This window comes from Schistocerca serialis, chromosome 6, assembly GCF_023864345.2.
Source record: "Schistocerca serialis cubense isolate TAMUIC-IGC-003099 chromosome 6, iqSchSeri2.2, whole genome shotgun sequence".
Lineage (NCBI taxonomy): Eukaryota > Metazoa > Arthropoda > Insecta > Orthoptera > Acrididae > Schistocerca > Schistocerca serialis.
In genome coordinates, this window is record NC_064643.1 from 478,675,004 (window position 1) to 478,694,867 (window position 19,864).

Genomic DNA, 19,864 nt, shown 5'->3' on the forward strand with positions numbered 1-19,864 from the left:
TTTAACCTATTACGTAAATTATCCATTCTTGTGGTTACGTGGTGTTCAGAGAGGCATAATCAACTATCACTTCAGAATTTTCTATGCTTTCTAAGCATATAATAAGCTCGTCCATCTTGTTTTTGAACCGCCTAACGTTCTGATGAAGCAAATTGATTTTATTTTTCCGGGAACTGTTACACGTATTATTTTCCTGGTCTGCTCTAAATTCTCTCTGTAACCTGACTCTAACCTAAAAAAAAGGTAACCCTCTGACCCCAGTAAGCATACGGATTTTGCCTTGTGTGCTTGTGGCCCCCTTAGACTTTCTGGAAGATGCTTAGCTAATTTTTCCTTCCCTCTCCTAGTCAAGTGCAGGGCCATGATTAGTGAATCCCCGTCTCTCAATCGGAGCAACAAACACGGCACAGATATGAGACATTGTATCAGTCGAAAGCAATTCGCTCAGCCCTTTGTCCACACGGCTGACAGCTGTAATATCTCATGGCTAGTTATATCGCTGCAAAACCTCCAAAATCCCCATGCGAGTGTGTGCTGTTGCTAGTCCTATTCCCTCCAGGTGACCTTGGCATTGGGGTTATTACATGCTTCTCTTTGTGAGATGGTATTTTTGTCTCCTATATATTACCAGGGAGAAGAGTGTTTTCGTGGTTTTGTTAGAGATCTTCATAAATCTGAGGGAATGTCTTTTGCATCAGGTGCCTTGTATCTTCTTAGGCCATTCAGTGCTGTGACGAATTCTTCTCGCTGGGAGTACCACCCATCATATCTTCATCCACTTCCTCTTCCCTTTCCATAATATATTCTTCCCGTGTCTTCCTTTCATCTAGCCTATTTCCCTTCCAGCATTCGCCTTTTGTTCTGTGCTGTATTCTGGCTGGAAAACTGAGTGCTTGTTGTTCGTACAGCAGCTTGTCTCTTAATGAAAGATAAATTAAAAGATTATCTGTGTTAATCAGTTATTACTTTCTCCCACGATGAGCTTCGGGAACTTACACACTCTTCTTCAGCTGGATCAGTGGATTACTTATCATTTTTGTTTGCTAGATGTAGCTAGTTATATGTTTTGAATTTCATTTCGCTACAAGTTATTTATCATCGGCACTTGTTAGCGCAATATGGCGTAATAACTGTAATCCTAGCTCACTAATTGGGCAACACTTCTCGAGGGCCGCCGCCCAGAAACGTACTTCTATCAGTCTTCCGTCCTGCATCAAGTCTCTTGGTTGATCACCTACACCCGTCTTCAGAAATACACAACGATAGAACCATCCGTGCCTCAGAGGGTACACGACTTCTACATCGCACGAGAGCTACCGACCGACTTCTCGATTTCACGAACTCTAAAACCGCTACACGAAGTTATCATTTAAGCCTTACACGCGATCAGAATCTAGAGCAGAATGTAGACACTTTCATTGGCTACTTGCTGGTCCCCCTTATAGCGCCACTGGGATCTGCTGGCAGCACTTTTATAGCTTGTTTTGTAGCTGATAATGGAAACACCGTCCGTGAAGAGGAAATTTTTCTCACTGTAAGTTAGCCGTGTAGGATCCAGTCCGAGCCCAAAGCGAAATACGAGCCCATCACCTCCAGCTAAACAAAGCCGCCTTCTCCTAGAAACTAGACCCTGTCGTAGACAACGGCCAAAGAGAAAGCACACAGGTAAGACCTGTAAATGAAGTGTTACACCTCTCAGAAGATGAATAAAACGTGCAGACGTTCTTGAGAAATTATGGCTGCTCTCAACAAAAAATGAAGACGTAACACTCTAAAAGTGCTAAGTAATGTTTTGAGGCATAACAAAAAAACAGTATTGTATGACATACGAAATTATCATACACATTTTACACTATTAAACATGTATTATCATCCAGGAAATAGAAACTATGCTACAACGTGAAAGTTGCATTGAATTGTCCTGAAAAAGAAAATTAAAAACCTGACGGCAACACTTGTCTTACATGTTACTGTTATTTAGACTAAACGGACTAAATCCAACACAAATATCATGCTATAATGGTCGAGAAAATATACATAAATATAAATGTCTTAAGACATGTAAATAATACGAAACAAAAATCGTCAATTTGCAGTATCATTAAACAAAGCAATAAAAAAAACTGCCAATGGCGATATAGTATAAAGCGTACCAAACCATGCAACTCTTTTTTTCAGCAGACAATCGTGAAATTTTTACAGTGCTGGAAGTTGAGTATGGATGAAATCGACAACAGTTTTATCTTTCTTTAGTATGTTTACACTTCCCGCTGTTCAGTGTCACTGTATGTCGTTTGACGTGTACTATTCCAGGTGAGTTGAATTTAATTTGTGGAGCAAAATTATCGTGTAGCTTTGTTGTGTTGATGGCTTTATCAGCGGCAGTCTGGAAGTCAATAAAGTCATTTTCCTCCATTCTGAATGTGGTGAATGTTAAAGTAGTGTGCGCCAGAGTAATTACTTCTTTTAAATCATAAGCTACATGACACTTAACTACCTTCTTGTGCTTTCCTATTAAGGTAAAAATTCTATCCAAGATAGGAAACTGTGATCTGAAATCAGATACTTACGTTATATGCAGTCAAATAGCCCACAAGACAACACAAACATGTACAGGTATGTAAGCACACGGTTTTTGTTTTGTCCACAGCAGCTGTTACACCAAATCACAAGTTTCCTTTTGTTTCATTTTCATTGATGGTATTGCTAGTGCAGTTCAGAACATGGAATAGACGTGATGTTTGATGTTAGCTTCACGACACTCTTCACCCTCGTGTCCAGTTACGTTATTGCCTCATTGTTGTCATGAGTATGAACACAGAAGTTATAATATGAAAGCTGGAATAAGTTGAACATATCCGAGTGTGTAAGAGTTGGGACATACAATATTTGCAGATCGATTGCGTATGTGCAAGTGTTTCTTCCACAACACGACAAACTTTTATATTCGAATGTTAAGTTGATGTAATTCAAAGCTGATTGCGAAGCACGTTTAGAGTGAAGCAGTCCGTGGAGCTAGCACCAGCCCCTTCTGTCAGTCTCTGTTACGATTAGCTGCGTTTGTCAAACGATGAGGCGTTTTAGCATATTATACTCGCGTAGATATAGCACCGTTACAGCGAATAAAATTAATTTTGAAAGAAAAATGGTATTTAGCACGTTTAGAATGTTAGATCTTCAAATGAAAAGTCACTCCATTACGAATGATGTTAGATATACTCTCTACAGGATAAAACGTAATATTACACGCTTAAATAGAAATCTCGTTTGGAAAGCATAAATGGTGGGCAACTAGAAAGCAAATTAGGCATTATACAAGACGAAGAGTGAAACCGTTCAGTGAATCGCCAAAGAAGAAGAAATTTATTTTCTGTCTAACATTCGGTATAACATATTTCCTAGTTACAAATTGTAATATTATTGGATTTCAGATACTTTGCATATGAGACATTTGTCACAAAAGAAAAGGACAGCCAACGAGCTGTAGTTCGTAAAGATGCTAAGCATCAGAGCGCGAGAGTAATTTTTTTAATGTGCGCCTATACCAAAACGCGCGTCCAGCGTTTAAATACTCTAAACAAACGTTACGACCCGCTGGGAGGAGATATTTAAAATCATTGCCGCAGCGCTTGATAGCAAGAAGCTGCGAAACAGAAGAAAGAACAATCTATCTTTTGTTAAGAAATATTCTAGAGACTTAATTATCCCTGGTTCTTTTGGTCGCCGACATGTGAAGACGTACTATATAGCATTGTTACAAGTTTTATTTTTATTTTGTGTAAAAACTATGTGGAACGACGAACAAACATTTCGTTAACTCGAGTGTGGATACAATGTACTTACGCACACGCAAGGAAATTTAATTTTAAGAAGGAACAGACTGAAAAGGCAGCGATTATTGGACTGCGCCATGTACAAAAGAAATATCAGATGTAAGTCACGCATTTATTGTGTATTTGTCAATGTGTGGAAGTTTAAAGCCAGTTTGTTCAAAATATATTAATATTTTACGATGCAGTAATTTTCTTCCTATTCTTTTCTTTCACTAACCAAAAATGATGTTCAAATTGTATATGAGCTTTGCTACAGGTTTGCTCTTTATCGCGGTGTCTCGATTGTATTTGGGGGACCACTAATGCGTTAAACTTCCGGTCTGTTAATCTTTCTCTTACGAAATTCCACTAATTTCCTTTCATTTCCATTTTAATATTCAGATAAGACCCTTAGATATTTTCATCGAAGATTCTGATTGCGTGAAGGCAATCCGGGTCGAAAGGTCAATTATTCGCGTAATCAATCCGTACGTCTCCTAAACACAATCGAGAACCGACGCATCGGTGATCAATTAATAATCTCTCTCTCTTTTTAAGTCGTACTAAAAAACGACCACACAGGATAGCCGTGAGTACGCAATCTGGTGTTAGGTTGCGTTTTGCCAGTAAACATTACCAACCAACAGTGACAGCATCACTATTATTAATCAGCAAGTTCCTAACGGCAGAAGATGATCCTGCGTGTAAAGCGCTCTATCGAAGATACTTGGTCGACTTTGACGCGGTGGGAGGCAGGACAGAGTTGCGGTCGGCCAAACACGCTGGCATGTGTGTCGTTCCGCAGGGGCCAAGTGTCTGGTTTAAACATGGGGCGGTTATAATTAAACTTTCGCTACTTGAAGGTGTCCCCTTGACAAACGAGCGATCGTAGGTCAATGGAACTTTGTGGAAGCACTTGTAAGGACATGAGGAAGAGAAATAACGAATAAACAATTGCAAGAAGCACATTTTAACTTCCACATGAGTGAGTAACATGTGTTAATTGCGTACAATCTTTCGTTCCATATCAATAACGTTGCTCAGTCCGGTGACCATCTGCATTCACGACAGCCTGCAGCCCCACTAGAGTTTATACGCAGCACTTTTCGAAGAATGCACGCTTGGAGATCGCACACTGCGTCCAGCATCCTCAACTGTGACAACAGTAACGTCTTCAATAATTTGTGGCGCAATAGGCCGTCGGTCTCTCCTAGTGCAATTGCCAAATCGCATGTCAATTAGGACTTCCTAATCATGCCCTTCGTCCGCGGTGCGGAATGAGGACCTCTTCGTATTCCTTCAGTATGTCAATACTTGTGAAGAGCAGCAGTGTTATTGCCCTTCTTTTTATAAAACAGCTTTCTAGTAAGGGCCTGCTCACCTTATGCAGACCCATGTTGACCATCTACGAGTGTAGTGCACAATGATGCTTGTGTTTCAAACCTACGCCGCTCTACTAACACCGGCGCCTAACAGCATAAAATGTTCTCGTTCTCACCTGACGTAGTATTCTAATTACAAACAAGAGGGATGAAAATTTCTAACTTAAACACAGGGAAATTTTTTTGAGCGAAGTGTGCGTGATGCAAAAGCATACTGCAGGGATTCCAGTGTAGTGTTGAATACTGAAACCACTGAAGATATTAATTACAGTCAGCCGTCTGGTAATCTCTTAGCTCCTTCCTTATCCGAATCCGAGAAATGCATTTCAGTTCTATATGTCTCACCTGCTACGTTGACAACAAGCCTATCAATAACACAATAGTTCCCGGGTTCGATTCCCGGCGGGGTCAGGGATTTTCTCTGCCTCGTGATGGCTGGGTGTTGTGTGCTGTCCTTAGGTTAGTTAGGTTTAAGTAGTTCTAAGTTCTAGGGGACTGATGACCATAGATGTTAAGTCCCATAGTGCTCAGAGCCATTAATAACATAATACACGAAGCCAACCAGGCGCCGCATTTTCTCCTCTTGTTTTATGACGAGCCGTTCTATATCCCGCCAGCGTTCGTCAGTGACATGTGAAAAACCTGCGTGTGTTAGTTCCAGTAGGTCTGGCACCTTAACACTCTTGTTACTTCTTGGGCCAAATCCCGTACTCGGCTCCAAATCAGTTCTATTAGATTCATACTGTAATGATACAGTGGCAAATGCAGCGTTTGTATGGTGTGCTCGATGCTGCGAAAATGATTGTTTTGCGTGTTTCTAAGACTCTTATCTACATCTGTGGTATAAAACGAGGGACATATTCAAAATAAGTATTTGATTTCTCATTCTTGCCTTAAAAATTAAGTTGTTATAGTTTCTTAGTTTAAGCGACTTTTGTTAACAGTCTTTCATAAAATATCGATAATTAAGAATTTATATTTCAAATGCAAACAGGAATTTCGCGTGCAATATGGAATTAGAAACAAGAAGACGTGCATTATTCGCAAAAATGATTAAGAATTTTACAATTACGATGTGTAGACATTTCGAATTGAACGAAAAAAGGCGCATACGAGATTTGAACCAACGACCCATGAGCTGTTAGTTAGCAATCTATCATTGTACCGATGCCGCTATACGTTTTTTTTAAATATATATAAATTCAGAAATGGAGGGTGAAGCTTTGACAATGTCAGCCATTCTTGCTGGTGAAACGACAGAAAAATAGTCCAATAAACGTCTGCCGAAGAAGCAGAGACAGAAGTCAAAGTGCAATTTGTGAACTAGTGGCCACGAAATCCTTAACAATCTTGTAAATACAGTGCTAATGGTAATCATGGCAGCATTAAATTTTTGAACAAGATCCTGAACATGTGCATGCCGTGACTGTGAAACTACCTGAGCACTTAGGGATTTGGGTTGTTAAAAATAACTAATATATGCCCATTCTGTATAATCAAAATGTCAGTTTTAGTTGGATTGTGTGTTACAAAGGGTAAAAACTGAGTCTTACTACGATTTAATATCGGTTTATTTTCTACTAGCCACGAACTTGTGTCTTGAAATGCACTATTTGCAACAGTGCCTATGTTGTACCCAATATCCTTTCCTACCAAGCTAGTGTCATCAGCAAACAGCAATATTGTAGAGTCACCTGTTCTATTAGAAGGAATATCATTTATGTATATGTTTTTGTTGTGGTCTTCAGTCCAAAGACTGGCTTGATGCAGGTCTCCATGCTATTCTATCCGGTGCGAGGTTCTTCGTCTTTGAGTAACTACTGTAACGTACATCCTTCTGAATCTGCTTAGTGTATTCATCTCTTGGTCTCCCTCTACGATTTTTACCCTCCACGCTTCCAACCAGTACTAAATTGGTGACCTCTTTATGCTTCAGAACGTGTCCTACCAATCGATCCCTTCTTATAGTCAAGCTGGGGTACAAATTTCTCTTCTCCCCAATTCTATTCAGTACCTCCTCATTAGTTACGTCATCTACCCATCCAATCTTCAGCATTCCTCTTAGCACCACATTTCGAAAGCTTCTATTCTCTTCTTGTCTTAGCTCTTTATCATCCATGTTTCACTTTCATACATGGCTACACTCCACACACATATTTTCAGAAAGGACTTCCTGAATTTAAATTTATATTCAATGTTAACGAATCTCTCTTCTTCAGTAACGGTTTCCTTGTCATTGCCAGTCTAACATTTTATATTCTCTCTCCTTCGATCATCATCAGTTATTTTGCTTCCCAGATAGCAAAACTCGTCTACTACTTTAAGTGTCTCATTTTCCAATCTAGCTCCCTCAGCATCACCTGATTTAATTCGACCACATTTCATTATCCTCGGTTTGCTTTTGTTGATGTTCATCTTATGTCTTCCTTTCAAGACACAGTCCATTCCGTTCAACTGCTTTTCCAAGTCCTTTGCTGCCTCTGACAGAACTAACGCCATTGGCGAACCTCAAAGTTTTTTTTTTCTCCATGGATTTTAATTCCTCTCCAAATATTTCTTTTCTTTCGTTTATTTCTTGCAATATACAGATTGAATAACATCGGGGATAGGCTACAACCTGTCTCACTCCCTCCTCAACCACTGCTTCCCTTTCGCGCCCCTCGACTCTTATAACTGGCACCTGGTTTCTGTACAAATCGTAAATAGCTTTTCGCTCCCTGTACTTTACCCCTGCCGCCTTCATAATTTGAAAGAGAGTATTCCAGTCAACATTCTCAAAAGCTTTCTCTAAGTCTACAAATGCTAGAAACTTATCGTCAAGGATAAGTCGTAGGGTCAGTATTGCCTCGCGTGTTCCAACATTTCTACTGAATCAAACTGATCTTCCCCGTCGTCGGCTTCTACCATTGTTTCCATTCATCTGTAAGGAATTTGTAGTATTTTGCAGCCTTGACTTATTAAACTGATAGTTCGGTAATTTTCACACCCGTCAACACCTGATTTCATTGGGATTGGAATTGTTATACTCTTCTTGAAATCTGAATGTATTTCACCTATCTCATACATCTTGCTCACCACATGGTAGAGTTTCGTCATGGCTAGCTCTCCCAAGGCTTTTATTAGTTCTAACGGAATGTTGTCTACTCCCGGGGCCATGTTTCGACGTAGGTCTATCAGTGCTCTGTCAAATTCTGCACGCAGTATCATACCTCTCATTTCGTCTTCACCTACGTCCTCTTCAATTTCCACAATATTGATCTCAAATGCATCGCACTTGTATATACCCTCCAAATACTCCTTCCACCTTTCTCCTTTTCCTTCTTTGCTTAGGACTGGTTTTCCATCAGAGATCTTTTCTTCAAAGGTCTCTTTAATTTTCTTGTAGGCAGTGCCTATCTTACCCCTAGTGATATATGTCTCTACAACCTTGCATTTGTCCTCTAGCCATCCCTGCTTAGCTATTTTGTACTTGCTGTCGATCTCATTTTTGGGACGTTTGTATTCCTTTTCGCGTGCTTCATTCACTGCATTTTTATATTTTCTTCTTTCATCATTTAAATTCAATATCTCTTCTGTTACCCAAGGATTTCTACTAGCCCTCGTCTTTTTACGTTCTTGATCCTCAGCTCCCTTCACTATTCCATCTCTCAAAGTTACCCATTCTCCTCCTACTGTATTTCTTTACCCCGTTCTTGTCAATCGTTCCCTAATGCTCTCTCTGAAACTCTCTACAACTTCTGGTTCTTTCAGGTCCCATTTCCTTAAATATCTACCTTTTTGCAGTTTCTTCAGTTTTAAACTACAGTTCATAACTAATAAATTGTGGTCAGAGTCCAAATCTGTCTGTGCAAATGTCTTACAATTTAAAGCCTGTGTCCTAAATCTCTGTCTTACCATTATATCATCATCTGAAACCTTCCAGTGTCTCCAGGCCTCTTCCGCGTATACAACCTTCTTTCATTATTCTTAAACCAAGTGTTAGCTATGATTAAGTTATGCTCTGTGCAAAATTCTACCAGGCGGATTTCTCTTTCATTCCTTACCCCCGTTCCATACTCAGCTACTACTCTTCCTTCTCTAAAAAAATTATCCTTTTAATGTGATGTAATTACAAATTAACAATTTTCCTTTTTTGTCCATTACTTGTAGTGTGAAATTATGAGTCTTTCCAAATTTCACAATTATAGGTCAACTGGAATTATCCTATAGATTTCGATGAGTGAGTTTTCGAGTATCAAAATATGTGACATAAATGGCCGTACCTTTTGATTGCACTGATTCATCAGCTCATAATTTTGACACTGCCAAGGGCGACAATAGACCTTAGTATGTGACATAAATTTGAATTTGGTACTGGGGGGAAGCGTGGAGGGTAAAAATCATAGAGGGAGTCCAAGGGATGAATACTCTAAACAGATTCAGAAGGATGTAGGTTGCAGTAGGCACTGGGAGATGAAGAGGCTTGCACAAGATAGAGTAGCATGGAGAGCTGCATCAAATCAGTCTCTGGACTGAAGACCACAACAACAACAACCTGTCCAAGAGAAAAAGTAGTCGTAACAGACCACAGACAAACAGACAAACTGATAAAAAATAACAAAATATAGTTGTTCGTGCTATTTCCTTTACTTGTACTTTGAAACCTTGCTTCTCGCCAAATTTCGTGATTCTAGATCAACGGGAAGTACCTTATAGATTTTGGTGAGTGAGTTTTCGAGCATCAAACTATGTGATATAAATGGCCGTATCTTTTTACTGAACTGTCTTAGAATCTTAAAATTTTGATACTGTCAAGGGATCATAGCCCTTATTGCGTGACATAAATTTGACCTTGATACGTTGATCCGTTCCTGAGAAATACGTCGGGGAGCCTAAAACTCCAAGAGGGCGCGTCCCCAGGTGGCAGATCGGGGAACGCCTCCCAGATGTGGGTGGTAGGAGAGAAATCAGATACCTCCCGCGGGCCAACAGGCAGTTACAGTGTCTGACTCAGAGTAAGCGAGTGCAAAAAGCGTTTGACCCAGAGTGGACGGCTGGTATCATATGTGGAAAGCGACGGGAAGCTACCACATTACTGTTTCCAAGGCGCACTTGACATGGTCCTCTGTGTGCAAAATAATGATTCCGGAGGTAAAACATCCCATCAATCGGATCCCCGGGAGGGGAGTACATCGAGGCTAATTGAAAGTGTAAAGATAAGGAAAAAGAAAAGGAAAGAGGAAAAGATAAGGATTGGTACATGGAACGTTCGCACCCTGTTACATCCTGGCAAATGAAAAAATGCGAAAAAAAGAGATGGAGCACAACAATATAAATGTTCTTGGAATGTGCGAGGTGAGATGGGGAGGCAATGGTGTGCTACAGAGTTTTTATTTAGGAGAGGAAAAAAAAAGGAAGTGAATGGAGAAGCTATCATGGTAAAGAAAAGTTAAAAACCATGATAATGAAGGTGGAATACATAAATAGCAGATTGATGATGCTGAGGTTGAAAGGCCACAAGAAAGATGAAGTTCTGATACAGCTCTACATGCCAACCAGCCAACATAGCGACGATGAGACTGAAGAGTGCTACAGTAGAACTGAATCACTGGTGGAGAGAGTGAAGAAAAAGCGTGCATCATAGCAATGGGAGTTTGGAACGCGGTGGTTGGCGAAGGTAAAGACGGAGATGTGGTTGGAAAGTTTGGATTGGGTAACAGAAACGAAAGGGAAACGAGAATGGTCAGAATTTGTAAGGGAAACTCATTGGTAATTGGAGAAACGCCTATTGAACATCACAAATGAAGACGCTACACATGGACATCGAATATAGACAATAGCAGATTCCACATACTACCACAGAGTATATTCCGGACATGTATGAGAAATGCCAAGGTTTATCTAGGAACAGATATTAACTCTGTCCACAACTTGGTTGTGGCAGATGTGCATGTTAGACTGAAAATAATGTTGGTAGGTAAGGTGAGAGAGATATTTAACTTGGATGCTCTAAAGGAAGAAGGAATAACCAAAAAGCTTGAAGAAGAGTTCCGAGACAAGTGGAAAATTAGAGAAAAGGCAGAGGGCATAAATGAACAGTGGAACCAGTTCAGAGACACCCTGAAAGCAACCAGTCTAGATGTTCCTGGACTGCTGAAGTTCAAGCGGAGAAGGAAACTATGGGTTACCGATGACATGATCTAGAAGATGGCAGAAAGGAGAAAAGGGAAAAACGCACAAACTGATGAAGGAAAAGGGCAATACAGAAGACTGAACAATGAGTTGAGAAGAGTAACTGATCAAGCCAGGGAAAAATGGACGAGAGAAATCTGCTCAGAAACTGAGAAACTGGAGAAAGAGTGAAGTACGAAAAGATGTTTCGAATAACCAAGGAAATAGTATTTCAGGGAAGGAAGGCCAAACAAATATGGAGATAGAAGAGAAAGATAGAACTCTTTGAAGTGACCCACACGCTGTTCAGAATAGCTGGAAAGAATATATTGAAACTCTCTAAGAAGCGGATCAAAGACCTTCCGATCCGCAGATTGAGAAGGAAGAATCAGTAAATGAAGATGAAAACGGAGATTTTATCCTAGGTTCAGAGATAAATAAGGCATTGGGAAAATTTAAAAACAACGAAGTGTGTGGTGTGGATGACACCCCGGCAGAAATCTTCTAGAGTTTAAAAGAAACAGGTGAAAATGAGCTGACCTCTCTTTGCAACTACATCTATGACAAAGGGAAATGGCCAGAAGACTTTCTCGTAAGTATAATAGTCCCAATCCCAAAGACTAATAATCCCAAAAAATGTGAAGACCACAGGACAATCAGCCTGATACAGCAGGCAGCAAAAGTAGTTCTTCGAATTCTGAATAGGAGGCTATATCGAAAACTGGAAGAAACACTTGATGAGGAACAATATGGTTTCATAAGGGGTAAGGGAACACGAGATGCCATTGGACTCCTAAGAACCATCGGCGAAAGATACATAGAAAATGGCAAAGAAGTGTATGCTGTCTTCGTAGACCTCGAAAAGGCCTGTGATAGAGTGCAGTGGGATAAGTTGTCAGATGTCTTGAAAAAGAAGAGAGTGAAGGGAAAGTAGAGAACATTGATCGCAAGTCTGTACCTGGATCAGAAAGCTAGGTTACGATCAGGTAATGGGATCTCTGAAGACAGCAAGATTGGGAGAGGTGTTAGACAGGGCTGTTGTCTCTCGCCGATCCTATTAAACATCTGTCTGGAGAAAGTTCTGGAAAGCTGTTTGGATGGGACAAGAGACGTCAGGATAGGTGTTCGGAAAATTGAATGTATAAGATTTGCACATGACATGGCGATCCTCGCAGAAAATCAAGAGACGCTGACTCAAATGCTAAATGACCTGAATGAAGCCTGTGCAGAATATGGTATGAAAATTAATAAAAAGAACACGAAAAGTATGGTCATAGGCCAAGAAAAAGAAAAGTGAAAATCAAGTTGAGGTCAGAAATCATAGAACACGTAAGAGCATTCAAGTATTTGTGAAGTTGGATTAAAGAACACATGGCTCTGAGCACTATGCGACTTAACTTCTGAGGTCATCAGTCGCCTAGAACTTAGAACTAATTAAACCTAACTAACCTAAGGACATCACACACATCCAAGCCCGAGGCAGGATTCGAACCTGCGACTGTAGCGGTCACGCGGTTCCAGACTGAAGCGCCTTTAACCGCACGGCCACACCGGCCGGCTTAAAGAACACATGGATTGCCAACAAGATATCAAAGTGAGAATGGCTCTGGCGAAAGAGGCATTTCAAAAGGAGAGAAGACTCTTAACTAGTTGTTTAAAGAAGGAATTAAGGAAGCGACTGGTTAAGTGCTTAATATGGAGATTGGACTTGTATGGAGCAGAAGCGTGGACTTTGAGAAAACAGGATGAGAAGAGAATTGAAGCTTGTGAAATGTGGGTATGGCGTAGAATGGAGAAGATCAGCTGGACTGATAAAGTCAGGAATGAAGAAGTACCGAGGAGAGTTGGAGAAGAACGGAGCATGCTGCTGACGGTGGAGAACAGGAAACTAAACTGGGTAGGCCACTATCTAAGAAGAGATTGCCTTCTAGTAGAGGCAACTGAAGGTTTCTTTCTGGGAAAGAGAGGGAGGGCAGAGGAAGGTTCTAGATGCTGGATGATGTCAGCAGGCCACAAGGAGGGTACCAAAGAATAAAGAGGAACGCAGCAGACAGAGATTCATGGAGGGCAATGCAGTCAAAACCTGCCGCAAGGCAGACAACCCAATGATGAGACAGACAGACGGACAACCAAGTGATCCTATAACGATCTAGTTTTTACAAACTGAGGCTTGGAACCCTAACATTACAAAGGTGTCTAAGTACAGGTCTAACGTATGCAATACAGTGCTTTATTATCCTGCTAGAGACACTGTTATAACCATGAGAGATGATAAGTGATTTAATTATTTACTCATTCCCTCTTTTGTCGGTATCACGGAGGAGTATTTCATATAGTAGTCTTGGAAAAAAAATTTCTAAGGAAGTTATATAATTCTCTTTAGAAACTAAGTTTTTATTCAATTCACGTGCTATATTCAGAAGGAGATTGTTGACCGCAGTACTTAGATCTGACATACCAGCAACAAAAACATTTTTACATATCGCCTTTACACATTCTATTTTGTGTTTTTGGCCAGAAACTTCCTTCACTACTGATCATATTGTTTTAATTTTGTCCTGAGAATTAGCTATTCCATTTGTGTACTACATGGTTGTCTTTTTTTTTTTTTTTTTTTTTTTTTTTTTTTTTTTTTTTTTTTTTTTTTTGCCTGTCTAATTTTCAGCACCTTACAGGGCCGTTTATAATGGGCTACTGCAGCTCGATTTTGACTATGTCTAACGTTTTGATGTAATTCCCACTTTGTTCTAATGATATCCTCCTCGCATTAGTGAGCTACCCAAACTGTCTATCAGTGCTAGTACGCTGTTTTAAACTTTGTAATGGAAAGCAACTTTCAAAGAGCGTGAGAATTGGGTTGACTAAAGAATTATATTTTTCGTCTGTTTTATCTGTACTAGAAATAGGTTGCTATTCTTAATCTTTAATAAGATTTTAAAAAGTCTCTGGTGCCACTTGATTAACATTTCTAAATTGTTTGTCATTATATTTAACATGTGTGTATGCAAAAAATCGTTTTAGTGTTGAAATTTGTACATCATTGTATGAAAGGCCATTGCAACTTTCACTAACGTAATGCCCTTCTGGAAATGGAGAATGAACAAAAATATCTGTAGTTGTGCTATTGTATCCAGAACGGATGGAATACAATCAGTCTCAGATGATAGGAATTTAGGAGATCCTCCAACATTCTTTTTTACATACAGTCACTTGCAACATTAATATTAAAGTCACCTCTCACAACATATTTTTGTTACTTTAGAGCGGTATGGTCGCAGGTTCGAATCCTGCCTCGGACATGAATGTGTGTGATGTCCTTAGGTTAGTTAGGTTTAAGTAGTTCTAAGTTCTAGGGGACTGATGACCTCAGAAGTTAAGTTGCATAGTGCTCAGAGCAATCTGAACCATTATTGTTTTTGTACTTTCTAGATTTGAGAGAAATATCCTGAAATCAGTGCGAGCGGACCTATATATAACTGTTACTAAAACACGTTGTCTTCTTTGTTTTTCGGCCTCTTCCTTCCGCAGTTACAAATTTAAAAGTTGTACACTACTAGCCATTAAAATTGATACACGAAGAAGAAATGCAGATGATAATCGGGTATTCATTGGACAAATATATTATACTAGAACTGATATGTGATTACATTTTCACGTAATTTGGGTGCATACATCCTGAGAAATCAGTACCCAGAACAACCACCTCTGACCGTAATAACGGCCATGATACGCCTGGGCATTGAGTCAAACAGAGCTTGGAAGGCGTGTACAGGTATAGCTGCCCATGCAGCTTTAACACGATACCACAGTTTATCAAGAGCAGTGACTGGCGCATTGTGACGAGCCAGTTGCTCGGCCACCATTGACCAGAGGTTTTCAGTTGGTGAGAGATCTAGAGAATGTGCTGGCCAGTGCAGCAGTCGAACATTTTCTGTATTCAGAAAGGCCCTTACAGGACGTGCAACATGCGGTCGCGCATTATCCTGCTGAAATGTAGGGTTTCGCAGGATCGAATGAAGGGTAGAGCCACGGGTCGTAACACATCTGAAATGTAACGTCCACTGTTCAAAGTGCCGTCAATGCAAACAAGAGGTGACCGAGACGTGTAACCAATGGTACCCCATACCATCATGCCGGGTGATACGCTGGTATGGCGATGACGAATACACACTTTGTAACCTCCCCCTCACTTATCTGACCTTAATGACAGTGAAAAAAGAAACCGCGTGTACCTAATGGGAATTTTGGAAAAGCAATCGTCACCGAAGTTAACCTGTCGGTAAAGAGGGAGGGAAGGGTTACATCTAAATGAAAGGAAAAATGCAAGTGAAACTGGTGGAAATTAATTTTGAAATAGGGATAAAGTTAATAAAGAAAGTAAATGTGCGGCCGTTACGTTAACAATCAGCTAGCGGTAATTAGATATTTGAGATTTGGGGGAAATTACGGTCGCCAGTCCTAAGGACAATTACTATAGTAACTGAAAAAGAAAGGTAATTACACATATAATTAGCACTAGAAGCGTGGCAACTGAAGGTTGACACGTGTAGTGTGAAAACTGAAAGTTTGTCAGAAGTAATAAATTTCGCTACACTTAATTTAGCAAAAGAATTAATGAAACCGGAAAATCGAAAGTTAATTTAGTGACTGAAGTTAATAGTGAGCTTTCTTTCTGAAGCACATCGAAATACAGTTAGTCTTGGACTACCTCAACAATCATTTCTAAAGCTACTTGAATCTACGCAATTTAGAAAGAAGAGATTTAACTTTGAACTTGAATTAAACGATTCTGAACAATTAACTATAGTAAAATTTAGTACGTACCAAGCTGAGCTGCAGTCACAGTTAACTAAAATACGGTAACAAAACTCGCACTCTTAATTTGTGCTTGTGTAATCTAACTATTGTAGCCAGCTATGAATACTTAAATTGAACTTTGAAATTAAAGCAGTGAAATGGAATTATGCTGGCGTTCGAATTTCAGCGACACTCGGGTTCATTTCGGAAAAGGAAGGGACCCTGCTTGGCAATGCAATTGGGACAATGAGCAACAAAGGTTCATGCTAAGTTGCTGTAATTTTGCGAGGCAAATGGAACAATTTGAAAAGCTGAGGTCTGCCATACAGTTCTGAAACTTTACGTGCTTTTAGTCTTCCTTGTTGGTTGATTGAAGGTTTGAAGCCGTCGATCGAGGAGGTGGCGACAGTCACTCATTGTCGGCCGTCGCTGTTGCAGAAGCTGGATGTTGGCGCGCCTTCTTCTTGACACGGTCACCAGGCGAAACGGGCTCTTGATGTGCGCCAGCTAATGCTTCCCGTCCGCGACACCATGTCAGAAACTATCATCGCGAGTCGAGCGCAATTACATGCTGCCAAACCCCGAAAGCGCGGCAAGTCGCGGGAGCGTCACACAACACCTGCTCCACTCGCTACTCCAGCCAGACTCCCACAGCTCTGCCCGCGCTCCACGCGGCAGAGTTAACACTACCAAAGATCCTACACACTTTGAGTCTTCACACGACCTATCGATGTAATCGTTCGATAGCAGTTTTCCCTAGGCAAGACCCAGCGTAAAAATACAAATAATATTTACGAAACAAACCAATTATACATCGACATAAATGCATAAATATATATATATACAAATAGTAAAACAATTACAATATGTAAAGACACAGAAATGTCATATATTCAGGTAACAAAAATAAGGAAAACAAATTATAGTACAATAGATGGAAATAGGAGGATATGCATTTCCGGCGTTACAACTTCCAATGTGCGTTCTCCGCGATGTCGCCAAACTCGGATGCGACCATCATGATGCTGTAAACAGAACCTGGATTCATCCGAAAAAATGACGTTTTGCCATTCGTGCACCCAGGTTCGTCGTTGAGTACACCATCTCAGGCGCTCCTGTTTTTGATGCAGCGTCAGGGGTAACCGCAGCCATGGTCTCCGAGCTGATAGTCCATGCCGCTCAAACGTCGTCGAACTGTTCGTGCAGATAGTTGTTGTCTTGCAAATGTCTCCATCTGTTGACTCAGGGATCGAAACGTGGCTGCACGATCCGTTACAGCCATGCGGATAAGATGCCTGTCACCTCGACTGCTAGTGATACGAGGCCGTTGGGATCCAGCACGGCGGTCCGTATTACCATCCTGAACCCACCGATTCCATATTCTTCTAACAGTCATTGGATCTTGAACAACGCGAGCAGCAATGTCGCGAGACGATAAACCGCAATCGCGATAGGCTACAATCCGACCTTTATCAAAGTCGGAAACATGATGGTACGCATTTCTTCTCCTTACACGAGGTATCACAACAACGCCGGTCAACTGCTGTTTGTGTATGAGAAATCGGTTGGAAACTTTCCTCATGTCAGCATGTTGTAGGGGTCGCCACCGGCGTCAACCTTGTGTGAATGCTCTGAAAAGCTAATCATTTGCATATCACAGCATCTTATTCCTGTCGGTTAAATTTCGCGTCTGTAGCACGTCATGTTCGTGGTGTAGCAATTTTAATGGCCAGTAGTGTATATGTCAATTACCGTCCTATGCAACTGTAATGAAACTTTTATTAAGACCGAAAATATTTCGCTTTATTCTAAAATATGTTCAGTGGTCAGGTTTTTCGTTGTTTACATTATCCCCCCTGTTCTTCCACGAGTATTTTTGGATTTTAGCACACAGTACTTTCACTGCGCTAAAAATACGTTCCTGTGTTGACCTACTGTCATCTCATAGTTTAGCGTATTAAAAAATAACACACAAAATGGCGAGGTGGCAGTAGTTATTCTCAACACAGTAACGGGGATGTATTTAGTGCAGAGAAAGTGCCATGTGCTAAAACTCAACAAATACACGTGGAAGAACAGGAAGAATGGACTAAACAACAAAAACTCTGACCACTGAAGATACTTTAGAATAAAGCGAAACGCTTGTTGCAAAAGATGGCAAGCAACCTGTACAACTTGTAATCAAAAGTTTAGTTCCTTTAAATTCAACTGCTACTGTACATCATTGAATGACTCGTTCGGTTCAGTGCTTTGATACGTCAACAGATTCAAGTGGTATACTATTTTTTCACGAACATTGCCATTCCCCTATTGCGATAGGAATTCCCTGAAAAACAGCCAGCTAATCTGTATCTAGTTGTACGTAGTGCCTGAATTGTCAAATTGTTTAAGTCGCGCTCTTATATACCAATACTGTCAGAGTCAGCATATATAAGCAGCCACTAACTTCACTTCTAACTCCCCTTATATTTCTGTTAAATGCGTTAATTTCTTCATCAGTTGTTATTTGATCTGTTTCGAAGTTTGTTCCTTTGTAGGACTCCCATTAAACAGGGATAGCCATCAGCTGCACACAATTTTTAAAAAAAATGCAGTTCTAACATCAATATCCTCGGTATAGTGGAGCAGCTTAAATCATTTAATAAATGCAAGGCCTTCGGTCCTGATTGTTTACCAGTCAGTTTTCTCTCAGAGGTTGCTGATACGATAGCTCCATATTCAGCAACCAAATACAACAAATCATTCGTTGAAAGATCCGTTTCCAAAGACTGGAAAGTTCTGCAAGTCACACCAACACTCAAGAAAGGAAATAGGAGTAATTCTCTGAATTACACACCCATATCGCTAACGTCGATCTGCAGCAGGATTTTGTTGTTCTCGAACGTTATGTGTTATCTCGAAGAAAACGATTTACTGGCAAACAGCCACCGTAGGTTCAGAAAATATCTTTCATTTAAAACAACTAGCTCTCTATTCTCACGAAGTGATGTGTGTTGTTGATAGGGGATGTCAAAGTGATTCCATAGACTTTTGACACCATACCTCACAAGCGACTTCAAATTGCTTGCCTATGGACCATCATCTCAGTTATGCGGCTGGGTTATGATATCCTGGGAATAAGGCCACAGTTCTTAGTAAGAGACGGAAAGTCATCGAGTGAAACAAAAGTAATATTTGGCGTTCCCCAAGGCAGTATTACAGTTCATTCACTTTTCTTGATTTACATAAACGACTTAGGAGACGATCTGAGTAAAACAAATTGCAGAACGACTTGGAAAATGTATCTGTATGGTGCGAGAAGTGGCAGTTGACTATAAATAATGAAAAGTGTGAAATCATTTACATGAGTACCAAGAGCAATTTAAAGGCTGCAAATTCAACTGAATACTTAGGGATTACAGTTACAAACAACTTAAGTTGGAACGATCACATATATAATGTTGTGGGCAGAACAAACCAAAGACTACGATTTACGGACAGAACACTGAGAAAATGCAACAGGTCTACTAAAGAGATATACTGAATATTTTTGAGTATGGTATATTGCATAAATATGGGTGAATATTATTATGGAATTGTGGAAATTTATGCTTCGACTAGCATAAATTACGATGGATGTAACCTATGCTTATAGTATATTCATATATTGGCAATAGTTCAGTAATTGAATGATTGTCAAGCAAAATTTTTTCAAACTTAATGTATCCCAATTAAATTTTCTGT